This window comes from Cupressus sempervirens, chromosome 11 (genome assembly GCF_028749045.1).
Source record: "Cupressus sempervirens isolate cs-2001-9-10 chromosome 11, ASM2874904v1, whole genome shotgun sequence".
Classification (NCBI taxonomy): Eukaryota; Viridiplantae; Streptophyta; class Pinopsida; order Cupressales; family Cupressaceae; genus Cupressus; species Cupressus sempervirens.
In genome coordinates, this window is record NC_143128.1 from 744,352,732 (window position 1) to 744,365,427 (window position 12,696).

Below are 12,696 nucleotides of genomic sequence, written 5' to 3' on the forward strand. Positions count from 1 at the left end.
AGAGCTCTAGTTAAGGAGCAACTGAAGGTTTCAGCAGCAAAGCTTCTTGATACTCGTAGCATTATTGATTGGTGTAGTTTAGCATTATCACAGGGGGGGACTCTTGATTTAGTGGTACGTAGGTTCTTTTGGTTGGTTGAGGAAGGGTCCATAGCTAATAGATCAGATTGTGCTACAGTGAGAGACTCATTAAAAATGCATTCATTTCAGAGCTCTGATTTTAGTACATGGACCATTTGGACACGACAGCTAGCTTTCTTTTGTCCTAGTTGTTTTTAGTGTGATTGGGATCACTATGAGTCAAGTGAGTGGGCGGACACATGGGCTCCATATTATCTTACTCCATTGTCTATCATACCCTCTATCAGAAATGATGACATAGAAAGTTCACTTGAGCATAACCATCTATCAGATCTACTTCAAGTAGGACATGTCTTTGCATTGGTTGCACCATAGGGGAATGATGAGAAATCTAATTATTGGTTAGCACATTGTGTAAGAGGTAAAAAAAAACTTGCACAACCGATCACAGATGATGATGGATTCACATATCCTACTGGTTTAGTGGTTGTCGCTGGAACATGGCTACGGACATACATGCTTAGAAAGAATGGAATTCCTGCATTCAAAGACTATCAGAAGCACAAAATAATTCTCATATATTCGCATCTTATTATAGCAACAAATCTAAAGTTGTTGAAGCATCAAGGAAGACAAAAAGTAAAAGAACTTTTTACTATTGCTAATGCTGACCATGAAGCCCTGTTGGAGACCCTAAAACAGAGAGAGGACCCTACTGGAACACTTGACTAGGTATATTTACTTCTTATGTTATTTTCTTCATAATGATTCAATGAACTAATGATTATCTTGTTTAATACAATAAGTTACTAATTTTTTATATGATATTGGAATGTAGGTACATCATGAAGAGTTGGGGAGGGGCGGGGCGGTGGTGTTTGGGAGAATTCATAAGATTTATGATGTATTATAATGTAAAGTGTGAACTTTTTTTGTATATGATTTCTGTAATAACAAAAAGGATAGGTTAAATTAGTTGCACATTTTAATTTTTATTTTGGTAGGTTCTTTGTAAGGAATTATAAGAGGAAGATATTGAACAAGTTCTTGCAAATCATATTGGCATGTGATACAACTCTATAAGGACATTTTTAAGAGCATTTATAACTATATGAAAGATAATTGCTTGCAGATATCTTATTACAAGTTTGGCTTTTTTCTTATTTGACATAGAGGTGACATTATGATTATTAAAACTATTTTTATCAAACTAATCAAATAAGAAAAATCTAGGAAATGGATGAACAATTAGAATACTTTATTTCTTAAAAAATAATTTGGGAAATCTGTCAATAAGTTTGAATACTCATTCGCAATGAGGCATTGAAAGAAAAAGTGATTTTATGATTACAAGTACATGTAAGCCTTTTACTACAAGTCTTATCAATGCATTTCATTATTTTTTATGGTGTGAGGTTTCCATTGTATATTTTACTTATTATGTTTACTTTTGTAATGGATACAAGACCCCATTGTGCAACTATAAGCCTGTTTTTTAGGTAGTCTAGGTGTTTATAAAAATAGTAGGGTTATAACAATAGTAGGGTCCCTAGACATTTGTAGAATTCATTTACAAAAAAATTTGCAATAAAAATTGTAACTCCTAACATCAAAATCCTCATTATGCCCATTTTGAGGGAGGTTGTCATATTTGCATTGAATTGGGTGCATGTGATTTTGGGTCGTACTTGTGGAAGGTAAGTCTAGAAACCTTTTTTAGTGTTTTGGGTCCTATGAGAATGCAATTTGAGCTTTGACTCTATCTTAAGTTAGAAATTATGTTATGATGGGTGTTATATACTCATGTTATAGGTAAATTATGTGGAATTCATTTTGTGAAAATGAACTATGGGTCATGCGTTGATGAAACATGAAAGTTTGTGAAGGTATTTAATCTAAATTTTTATGCTAAAATGTTATTAGACATTGATACTCAATAGTCACTTACATGTACATGTAAGTTTAGGTGGGAGTTCCTTAGAAAGGTGTTAATTTATTCTATTGGGTGAGTTATGAATTGATAAAATAGAGGTGGTGAGAAAATGCTAAGATCTGCTAGTTGATGTTTACCATCATATATATATACATGCTATATGCATATGCTTTCTAGGACATGAAAGAAGCATTAATAAAATAGTAGATGCAAATTGTATTAGGTCAAGAAGTGGTTCCATGGTTCAAATTATGTATGATTTTTAATTTTTCAAGTGAACCATTATGTTAGCCGTGATATGATAAAATTAGTTGTTGATTGTTAAATTACAATGTTTTACTATTTTATGAATTCGACTATCTTGACAGAGATGCATAGCAAAGGATATGAGGATTTTACTAGATAATTGACTTTTACAAGTTTATGTTCACCTTACTTTGTATCCAACCTAAATAGTTACTGGATACTAAAATCCATTGGGCTCATGATTAGCACCGAAAAAGAGGCATATCATATTCTATACTAAAATTCAAAGGAATAAACAATCTTGAAATCATAATGTAGGGTATTTAGATGGAGAAAAAGAAAAGGAGAGAAAACCTAGATGAAAGAGTGACCAAAATTTTCACTTCTACTAGAAAAAACTTATCAAAATTCTCACCCAAAAACCATATTCATGTCCTTCATAAATAGGGAAACCTTGAAATTGTTTACATGCTACACACACTCCCTAAATCCTCTCCTTGAGTTCTTAAAATTGTCATCTATTTATTCACATGACTCTCCCATTTTGGTATGAGCAAGGTAAGGGTCAATTTTAACAACAGGACAACCCTTAGTTGACTTGAGAGACCTCCCTAAAGTTGGTTTTCCAAGATGGACGAAAATCAACTTTTGGAAGCATGACCTTGGTTAGAAAACCTTTCATTTTTGTGCAAAGGCTTTTTTCCTTTATAAAGCCATTTTTATAGTTTCTAAACTTAGAAGTTGTAAGGGTTTGGGAAGAGTGACCAATGAGATCTCACACTTTCACCAAGAGGATTATAGGAAATGTGTGGATCTCTTTTAGGGGTTTTCTCCATGGTTGGAAAAATCATTGCCCACTCTCCAACTTTGGGAGACAAGCTTAGGAGTTAAAGAATTTTGGAGAATTGGAAGGCAGCTCTTCATCAACCATCTTTCCATAACTTGGACCAAGGTTGGTTCTCTTCTCATGTTGTGTAACTGACGTTCTTACTACAAAATTGGTATTGTAAATGTTGTTGCTTTCCTATAATGGGTAGTTTGGATGACATTTGTTTGTCATTATTTTTCCTTATGTGTTGTTGTGGTTTTTTTTTTTCTTGTTGATTGTTATGGGTGTTTTTTTCTTCTTTGTGTGTTTTTATGGGTGTTGAAGGCATCACTCACCCTTGGGAGGGAAGTAGTGGCCTTATGAGTGAATGGGCTAGTTGGGCCATCCCATAAGTGTATATTCTCTTCCCTTGGAGAGAAGAGGGAAAAAGAACTAAGTATGGTCTCCATGTGCCACAACTTATTTTACACTTGCGGTGATAAGGGGAGAATTTGTGAAAAGAATTATATGTGCATCTTGAAGCCTTGTGAAGGCATGGCATTGTTTTTTTTGAATTTGAAGCCTTGTGAAGGCATGATACTTGGTGATTTTTTGGCTTCCCCACTTGGGTTTGGCACACCTTCACTCTATTTATTGGGCCCTTAGAGTGGTCTATTGTGCAAGCTTGATAAAATTGTGTTTATTGTTGTTTTGTTGAAGCAGTCCATTATTGACAATTGTAGGTCATTGTGAGGCTTGGGAATGAAAATGGAATTTCTTGGTTTATATATATTCTTGTGTGTATCTTATTGTGTTTTGTGTGTGGTGTGTGTGTACCCTAGTTTGGTATCTAGTTCTCCTATCTCCTTGAAGGTTGTATAGGAGTTGGCTTGATCCTTTCTTCCATTGTGCTATCTTTGCATCATCCCCGGTTAAGGAGTCTGATGCAGATCCAAGGAGGTAACAACAATAACTTCACAAAGTTGAATGATTTCACAAGGTTTTCTAGGCTTCTTCAAGGCACTTAATGGCTTCACATACACACTTTTGGAATATACCTCCAGATGTGTTGAAACTTGAAGATGATGTTTGGAACATGTTAGATAGGCTAGAACAAACCTATTAAAGCCTAAAAACATCCTACAATTGACTATTTGTCAGATTTTCCTATCAGGACCTAAAAGGGTCACTAGGAACACAACCACAATCTTGCTCATTTTGGGTGGTTACTTGGGTCCATCACCCTATCCTCTACACTAGAAAGCTTGTTAATCGATCACATACCAACCACATCTCATCAAAAATAAATAAATCAAGTAACACATACATGAGGTATGCACAATCACTAACCATTCTATGCATTTTTTTATCACATCAATACATGGAACACTAGTTTTGGCCATGAAAACCATCCATCATCTGTGGACACCCCATACCGAGGAGTCTCCAAGGTGCTCTAAGTGCATTTCGAGGTTGATCTTTTGAGGGTCATAACTCGGAGCTCATGAGGGCTATCAATGAACTGTCAAATGCTACAGGATGGTGATGCTAAGGCCTAAAATAACCTATCTCATTTCTAAGAGATCACATTCCATTTGGATTCAGCACAACTATCTCACTCGATGCCAAAACTCGTAGTGTGCCTCAGTTCATATGTGCACCACAACGTAACTTTGAAACCATTGATCTTGGCATCAAATTTTCAGTGCCATTAGCTCTAGGTGGGTGGGTGAACCCTTGTGACACCCTTTTTTCAGCCACGAAGACCATCCATCATCTGCAGGCACCCCGTACCGAGGAGTCTCCAAGGTGCTCTAAGTGCATTTCGAGGTTGATCTTCCAAGGGTCATAACTCAGAGCTCGTGAGGGCTATCAATGAACTATCAAATGCTACAGGATGGTGATGCTGAGGCCTAAAATAATGTATCTCATTTTCAAGAGATCACATTCCGTTTGGATTTGGCATAGCGATCTCGCTCGATGCCAAAACTCACAGTGTGCCTCAGTTCATAGGTGCACCACAGCGTAACTCTGAAATTGCTGATCTTGGCATCAAATCATCAGTGCCATTAGCTTCGGGTGGGCAGGTGAACCCTAGTGACACCTTTGTTCCGACCACAGAGACCATCCATTGTCTACGGGCACCCCATACCAAGGAGTCTCCAAGGTGCTCTAAGTGCGTTTCGAGGTCAATCTTCTGAGGGTCATAACTCAAAGCTCATGAGGGCTATTGATGAACCGTTGAATGCTAGAGGATGGTGATATTGAGGCCTAAAATAACTCAAAGCTCATGAGGGATATTGATGAACTGTCCAATCAAGTCTCTTAAGTTGATATATTTTGAGCTTTTGTTGAAATTGAAAAGTTGTAGTATGAGGATAGTAACAAAGTGAAGTGCTAGTTATCAAAGATTATGAATCTATGGATGACTTGGTGGCTGAGAATAGAATCCATGGTTGAGGAGTGGAGTCATTAACTATGTTGAGATTAGATTTGAAGCCAAGAGTTATTTTCAAGGTTGAAGGTGGAGTTTAAAATCAGATTTGGGGTTATCTAAACCTTGTGTAGGATGTTAACAAGTGTGTTTATGTTATGATAGCACTTCAAATTATACATTGCATCCAAATTTTATAATAAAGGTTGTTAAAATGCTATTAAAAAATTATTGCACTTGAATCGAATATAACAAACATAATCAAAATTAATGATATTCCGTAAACATGAACAATACACATGATCCATGATAAATTGAACATTACTAGATACTAAATTAATATGTATATCATTGTGCACATAAATGACAAAAATATATATCAAAATACATGTATCCATAGACAAAGTACTCAAATATATATCAAAATACATAAATCCATATACAAAATGTGGCTGATCATGTCATCAGAATGTGTATAATATCAATGTTTCTATATACAATGTGGCATATGCCATCTCAAAATGTCTCATGATGCATCCTACAACAACTATACTATCCTACGGTGCTGGTGGATGATCAAAATGTAGCCTCTTCACTGCACTAGGTGGATCAGATGCCTCCTACATAAACAAAAAAGGAAAACCAAAAGTTAGACTACTAAATTTGAATGATTCTTTATATCTAACATTGAATTACTCAAATGCATAATGATTTTTTTTTAAATAAAGATTTATACTATCATAATTTTATAATAAATACCTCTTTCATCAACCTCCTGCGCTGATCAAGAGTCCTCTCGTATGCCATCGACAATGATGGTACCTCGCTGATTGTGGGCTGTATATGTTGAAATACGTTTGTCAGATCAATCTACAATTTAAACTATAACATTATAACTCATCAATGCTAAATTTATAACATATTTAATCATGAATTCAAACTACAACTTACTATTGTAAGCTTTTCCTAAGGAGAGAGTGGCTGCATCATCAAATCTACATAACTCTCCCATCAAACCTCATGTGCACTAGGAGTCTCCTATGAGATACAAAATAGTAGTTGTTAATATCACAAAAAATAGTTTTGAATTTATTTATGAAGATAAGTGATGCAGGAGCATCCCATGCTCATCAGGGGAACATTGAAGATCCAAGGCATTATAGAGGTCATGGAGCATCTCTTGAAGTCAATTAGGCAATCCTTGCACCAATTATGGCTCATGGAAGCATAAAAAGTTATAATGTTGGACTCATATGTGGAAAAAAGTTGTAATTGGGCATGAGATAGGATTTTAGGATTTCATATGGTAGATGAGTCATTTGATAGGTTCATGTAGGTTTTCATGATCATATCTTGTCATTAGACAAGTCAAAACATTCAATAAGCCCATTAAAAGCATAGTTTAATAGTTAGAAATTTGAATAGTCACGGTTATGTGTTTTTTGGAGGGAAACTCCATAATTTAAATTTTATGAAGAGTTAACAAATGAAACTGATTGGAGGTGGTTGAGGGGGTTACTAACCATCCCTTGAAACTTATAAATTGTGATTGTATGACCTGGAGGGTCATATTTGTATGGACTGTCTCAGAAAATTGAATGAAAGTGCTTGGTTTTCAAGAGCAACTTGAAGAATCCTTCTTTTTGTAAGTGCTTTATGATATTGGAATGAGTGGTAATATCATCTTAGATATGTAAATTCATGGTGAATGCTGAAGGAGAAGTTCTTGAATTGAGTTTTGGGGTTTGAACAAGCAGGCCCTAGTTTTTAAGCCATTTTAAGGAGGGTTTTGAAGTTTGGGTGTTTAGGACTATGAACAACACCTATAATCTTGAAAATACTTTGATTTAGATCATTAATAGAGACTATGAAAAATGATTAAGTCAAATTACAAGTTTGAAGGGTACTTGCTTTGTAAAAGTGGTCTAATTAGGCCTAATTCTGAGACAAACTGCCCTGTTCTGTACAATCTTTCAAAAGGAGTGATATCTAATTTTTGGATATATTATAAAAATAAAAAAGGGGTATCTGAAAAGCTATTTTATTTTCTTGGTTTTTTGGAAATTTTGGGAGAAAAATCAAGAAAACAGGGTCTACTAATCCAAAGAAGAGAATAGCCTAATAAAGGGTAAAACTGGTCTCTTTTGTATCTACTAAAGATTTATGGGTTTGGAAACCTTAAAAACATGTTGGTTGAAGTTTTTTAAGGTGTGTAGAGGTGGAGGTAACACTTGGTGAATGTAAATCCAAATTTTGAGTCTTTGGTGGCATTGTGTGCATTTGGGAACAACATTGAAACATAGGGGTTGGGTCCATATTGTGCTTGAATTTGCAAGTTTTTGGTTAGATCCTCCATTCTCTACATCAGATGGTATCAGAGCATCAACAAGGTCTTTTGGGAGTAGATAAGTTGTAGGTTTCATCATCATAGGAGTCTTTGTCATCCTTACTGTGCTGATCACTTTGTTGAAGCCTTGGAGTGTCTAATTCCTCCTTGTGTGTCCCAGAGTTGAAAGGTACATATGTGGTGTCTAGAGATTTCTTGGTGAGGAAAGATAGAGAATTGGTGAGTTGGCCCTTGGGAAGGAAGAAAACTTGTTGTGAAAATGCCTCCTAAAAATCAAATGGCTAGAGAACTAGAAGAATTGAGAGAAGAGTTGGCAAGAGAGAAAAGAGAGAGGAGAGAACTTGAAGCATCTAGAGTGAGGGAAGAAAGACAGATGAGAAGAGAGAGGCTAGGATAGAATCCTTAGAAAAGGAAAGGCAAGAACCTAGAGGAGAAGAGGTTAGAAGAAGAAATCATGGAGAAAACAATGAAGAAGAAGAGGTTGGTAATGCAAGGCAAGAGCATGAGACAACAGATGATCTTGAAGAAAGGAGATTTATGAGAATAATTAAGGTAGTACAAGGTAATGGTGGGAAAACCCATATTGATTTTCGAATATACCAGGGTAAAATGGATAGTGAAGAAGTGCTAGAGTGGATAGAGGCCCTTGAAAACTACTTTGATCTTGAAGACATAGAGGCAGATAAAAAGGTAAAAGTAGCAAAAGCAAGACTAAGAGGAACAACACTCATGTGGTGGACTAGTGTTCAGAATGAGAAAGAGGAAAGGTGGTGTAGGGCACCTAACCTATCTGGTAGGGGGGAACAAGTATCTATGTTGCCGAACACCTTGCCACTCCATGAAAGCGAGGATTCAAGTAGATTAGGAAGTTGGAATAAAGGTTTGGTCCAAATTTTACAAGTTGGTCTATGTTTTTTAATAAAGGCACATGTAAGCCCCATGAGCATTTTGGTGTGGTTATAAACCAAGTGATTCCATGGGACCAAAAGGCCTTAGAATAGGGTATTTAGAGTCTAAATAGTATTAGCAAAAAGTGGTTGTTTGTTTTTTTTATGGTTGGGAATGCCTATATGGTTGTTCCAACAGTCATGTAGACCTTTATATATGTCATATGTGATCTCAATTGAAAGGGGGAGATCAGAGTGTATGGTGGTTTGGAGAAAAAATAATAAAAACTTTAATTTTCTAAAAATTTACTCGTAATCACTCAGCTATTACACTGGTATAGATCCATAGAGAAATTTTATGATTTCTAAGTGTATGAAATAGTTGCAAGGGTGAGTTAGGAAAATTTTGGTTTTGGTTTGACTCAAAATAGAGTTGGGGTTTAAAAGTTATCTGCATTTTAGTAGAAGGTGGTCTGAAAAGCCTTGTTTCCTAGACCCTTCCACAAATTCATCCCTAACTTGCATTACCACCAGTGACACCCTCTGAAACTGAGGGATATGCAATTTAGGAGACTAGGCAACATAATGCTAGAGGTTGGAGGCTTGGAGAGAAGGGAAACTATTTTTCCAAGTAGGCCCTAGGTCAAGCAAGCCCATGTGCTTGACTAGTTTTTGCAAGGTAATTGGTGACAGTCATGGTTGTAGGCACTTCTGATCAATTTGAGTGCTAGAGTTGGATGCATTGAGTGTGTTAGAGATTTTATTAAGTGTTTTAGGTCTTGGGAACCCACCTTTCCCATTCTTCCTTGAAGCCCTATCCTAACTTGATCAACTAGGCCTAGGTACCAAGAAGCAGTTTGGAGGGTTCTAGAGAAAGATCAGCCCAAAAGCTTTTGGATTCTTAGTAGGTGCCAAGAAGGGTGTTTGGACCTATAGAGAAGTCCCTTTGTTGTTAAGGGATACTGGGAGAAAAGTGCAAAGAAGCTAATTGGAAGGTTACAAGGTTTGTAGGCCTAGAAGTGCGAAGGTGTGTTGAGAGTTTGGTGGAACCAAACAAATTGATGATTTTGGTTTGGAATAGTATGTCCATGATTGTCTCCATTTCTGGTGATAGTTGGTGAGGCTTTTGAAGTGGGATTGCCTTGTTTGGCTTGGAGGTTGAGTATACCCGGAGTGGGTAAGAGGACTTGTGAGAAGTCCTAAAATCCTAAGTTTGATTGTGAACGCCATTTATTGGCTTGTGGAAGGTAGTTGTTGTAGAATCTACATCAAAAGGGGATTGAATAAGATTTTAGATTGGGAGAGAGTGAAGACCATGGTGAGAAATTAATTCTTGCCATCTGATTTAGCAATCCAAATAAAGATAAGAAGGAACAATTTGAAACAGAGAGATATGGATGTCATGTCCTATAATGAGAAATTCCATACCCTGAGTATTAGGGGAGGACTAGAAGATAAAGATGAGAAGGTGGCTAGATACATTAATGGCCTCAAGTACAATATTCAAGATGAAATAGGATTGAATGTACCAAGGACACTTGGAGAATGTTTTTAGTTGGCAATCTGGGCAGAGGAGAAGTTGAAAAAAAAGAATGAGAGGCAAGCAAATCAGAGAGGAGGTGGAACAATGAGAGGAAGAGGTGTAAGAAGTCAGTTTGACACTTCAAACAATCAAGAAAAAGATAAAGAAAAAGAGATCACATCTGAGACAAAAGGAAGTTTCAGGGGAGTAAGATTTGGAAGTGGAAGAGGTAATAGTGTTTTCATAGGTAAATGCTTCACATGTGGAGGAGTAGGAAATCAATCCTACAAGTGCCCTGAGAAAGGTGTGGATTTTAGGAAGGAGGAGGAGAAGAGGAAGAAAATAAGTACGATAATGCAGACCCTAAACTTGAAGGAGAATCTTTGCTGGTGAGAAGAGGACCACAAATGTAGCAACAAAAGGAGACCAGACCATCCATTTTTAGGACAAATTGCATGAGCCATGGTAAGATTTGTAAGATGATAATAGACTCTGGTTCCTTTGATAATTTAGTGTCTTATGAAATGGTAAATAAACTAGGATTGAACAAGTATCCTATTGATAGACCATATAGGGCATCTTGGGTCAGTGATGCACAAAATATTGTTGTAAGGGAGCAAGCAATAGTGAATTTCTCTATAGGAGAATATAAAGATCAAGTTATATGTGATGTCATTCTAATGACATGCTACCATGTAATCCTTGGAAGGCCTTGGCAAGCCTCAAGGAACACTATTCATTTTGGCTCATCAAATGTTTATATAGTACACAAAGATGGTGTGAAATTTAAGCTAAATCCTTTGACTAGTCGTGATGAGGAAAGAGTTATTTGTTTTGGCAAGAAAGAGTTTGTGGACTTGTAGGAGCAAAGGGAGAGTAAACATGATATGACAGATCTGCCACTGAAGCCATCTCTTTTGGTTATGAAGGATGAGATTGTTCAAGAAAAAACTCAGAATTCTACTTACAAGCAGATAGTGACAACAAAAGGAGTGATGATTGGAATAGTATGGTGTCCTTTGGTGACGAGAGTGAACAAAGAAGTGAACATATCCATGGACGATAAGAGACATGGTCAGCATGACCTCAGACAACAAGTTATTCAGCCTTTGTCAAGGATAAAACATGACTGTTCACAATCAGCAGGCAGTAAGGTTACCATGATTGGTAACAAGGATCCAATTCTTTTTGTTTCTAATGATTTGTATGCAGGTGTGCAGGGTAATACATTGCAGGTGCAAAGTTGCAAACATCCCTCTAGAAGGATGGGAGGAAAGAAGATAGTACCCCTTAACTCTTGGGACAAGAGTTGCTTTGAAGGTGGGGTGTTCGGTGTAGTGGCACCTATTAAATCATCTAAGAGAGCCTTGGTATGAGATGAAGATAGAGGATCAAAGACATCGTTGATTGTTAATTGGGATATATTAAAACTAATAATGAATTATGTAATAAACAATGTACTTTGAAAGACAACAGTCATAAAGGTCCTAGTAAGGACCTAAGAGCAACATGATGTAAAATGTCCAAAAGAGCCATATGGGGTAGTCTTAGGATAGTTTCATACTTAGTTGCATTTAATAAATCCATATGACCAATTTTGAGTCAATGGAATAGTTTAGAAATTTAGGGAATGCATAAAAACTATAGTTTGAAATTTGAATTTCAAATTCAAACGGTCATATTAGTTTTGGAGGGAAAGTAGTAATTTGGTATTTGTTTGATTAAATAAACTTTTGTAACCAACTTGGTCAGTTGGACAGGTGCATATAAGCCTATTTAAGTTGTAATGAACATATGCAAGATATGAATCATTATTGGTACGGAAAAAAATCACAGAAATTGTATGGAACAACAATCATACTTTCCTCTGCATCAATAAGAAAAATAAAAAATAAATGATACTTATACATACAATGGGGCACTCTGTGCGAATGGAAATCCCTAATGATCTAGGATGTCGAATCTGTACAAGCTCATCGCTAGTAGCCACACCCTATATACAATAAAGAATGTAATTAAATGGGATTACCACAAACATTTTATAAGAATCTATTGATATTTAATCAAATAGAAAACATCTAATTACCTTTCCTTTGTCAGTGCATGCTAGCTCACCCCCAAAACTTTGTCCCCCCAGGGCAGGTGGTATATGCAAGATAAAAGAAAGATTAGCAACCATATATGCTACAATATCAAATAGAAAAAAAAATTTGAACACAACATAATGTACCATAGATGTCTCAAGGCCAAATGAAATGGCCGAGAGTGTAGCATCATCTATCTGTCTGAGCTCCTCCTTGGTCATCAACTAAGCATGAATGAAGATCACATACATGTAAAAGTCAGTATGGCTTAAAAATTAAAATTACTCTATTATAAAAATTAACTTTAAATTGCACATGTCATAACAAAAAAATGTATACACATACCAACACCGA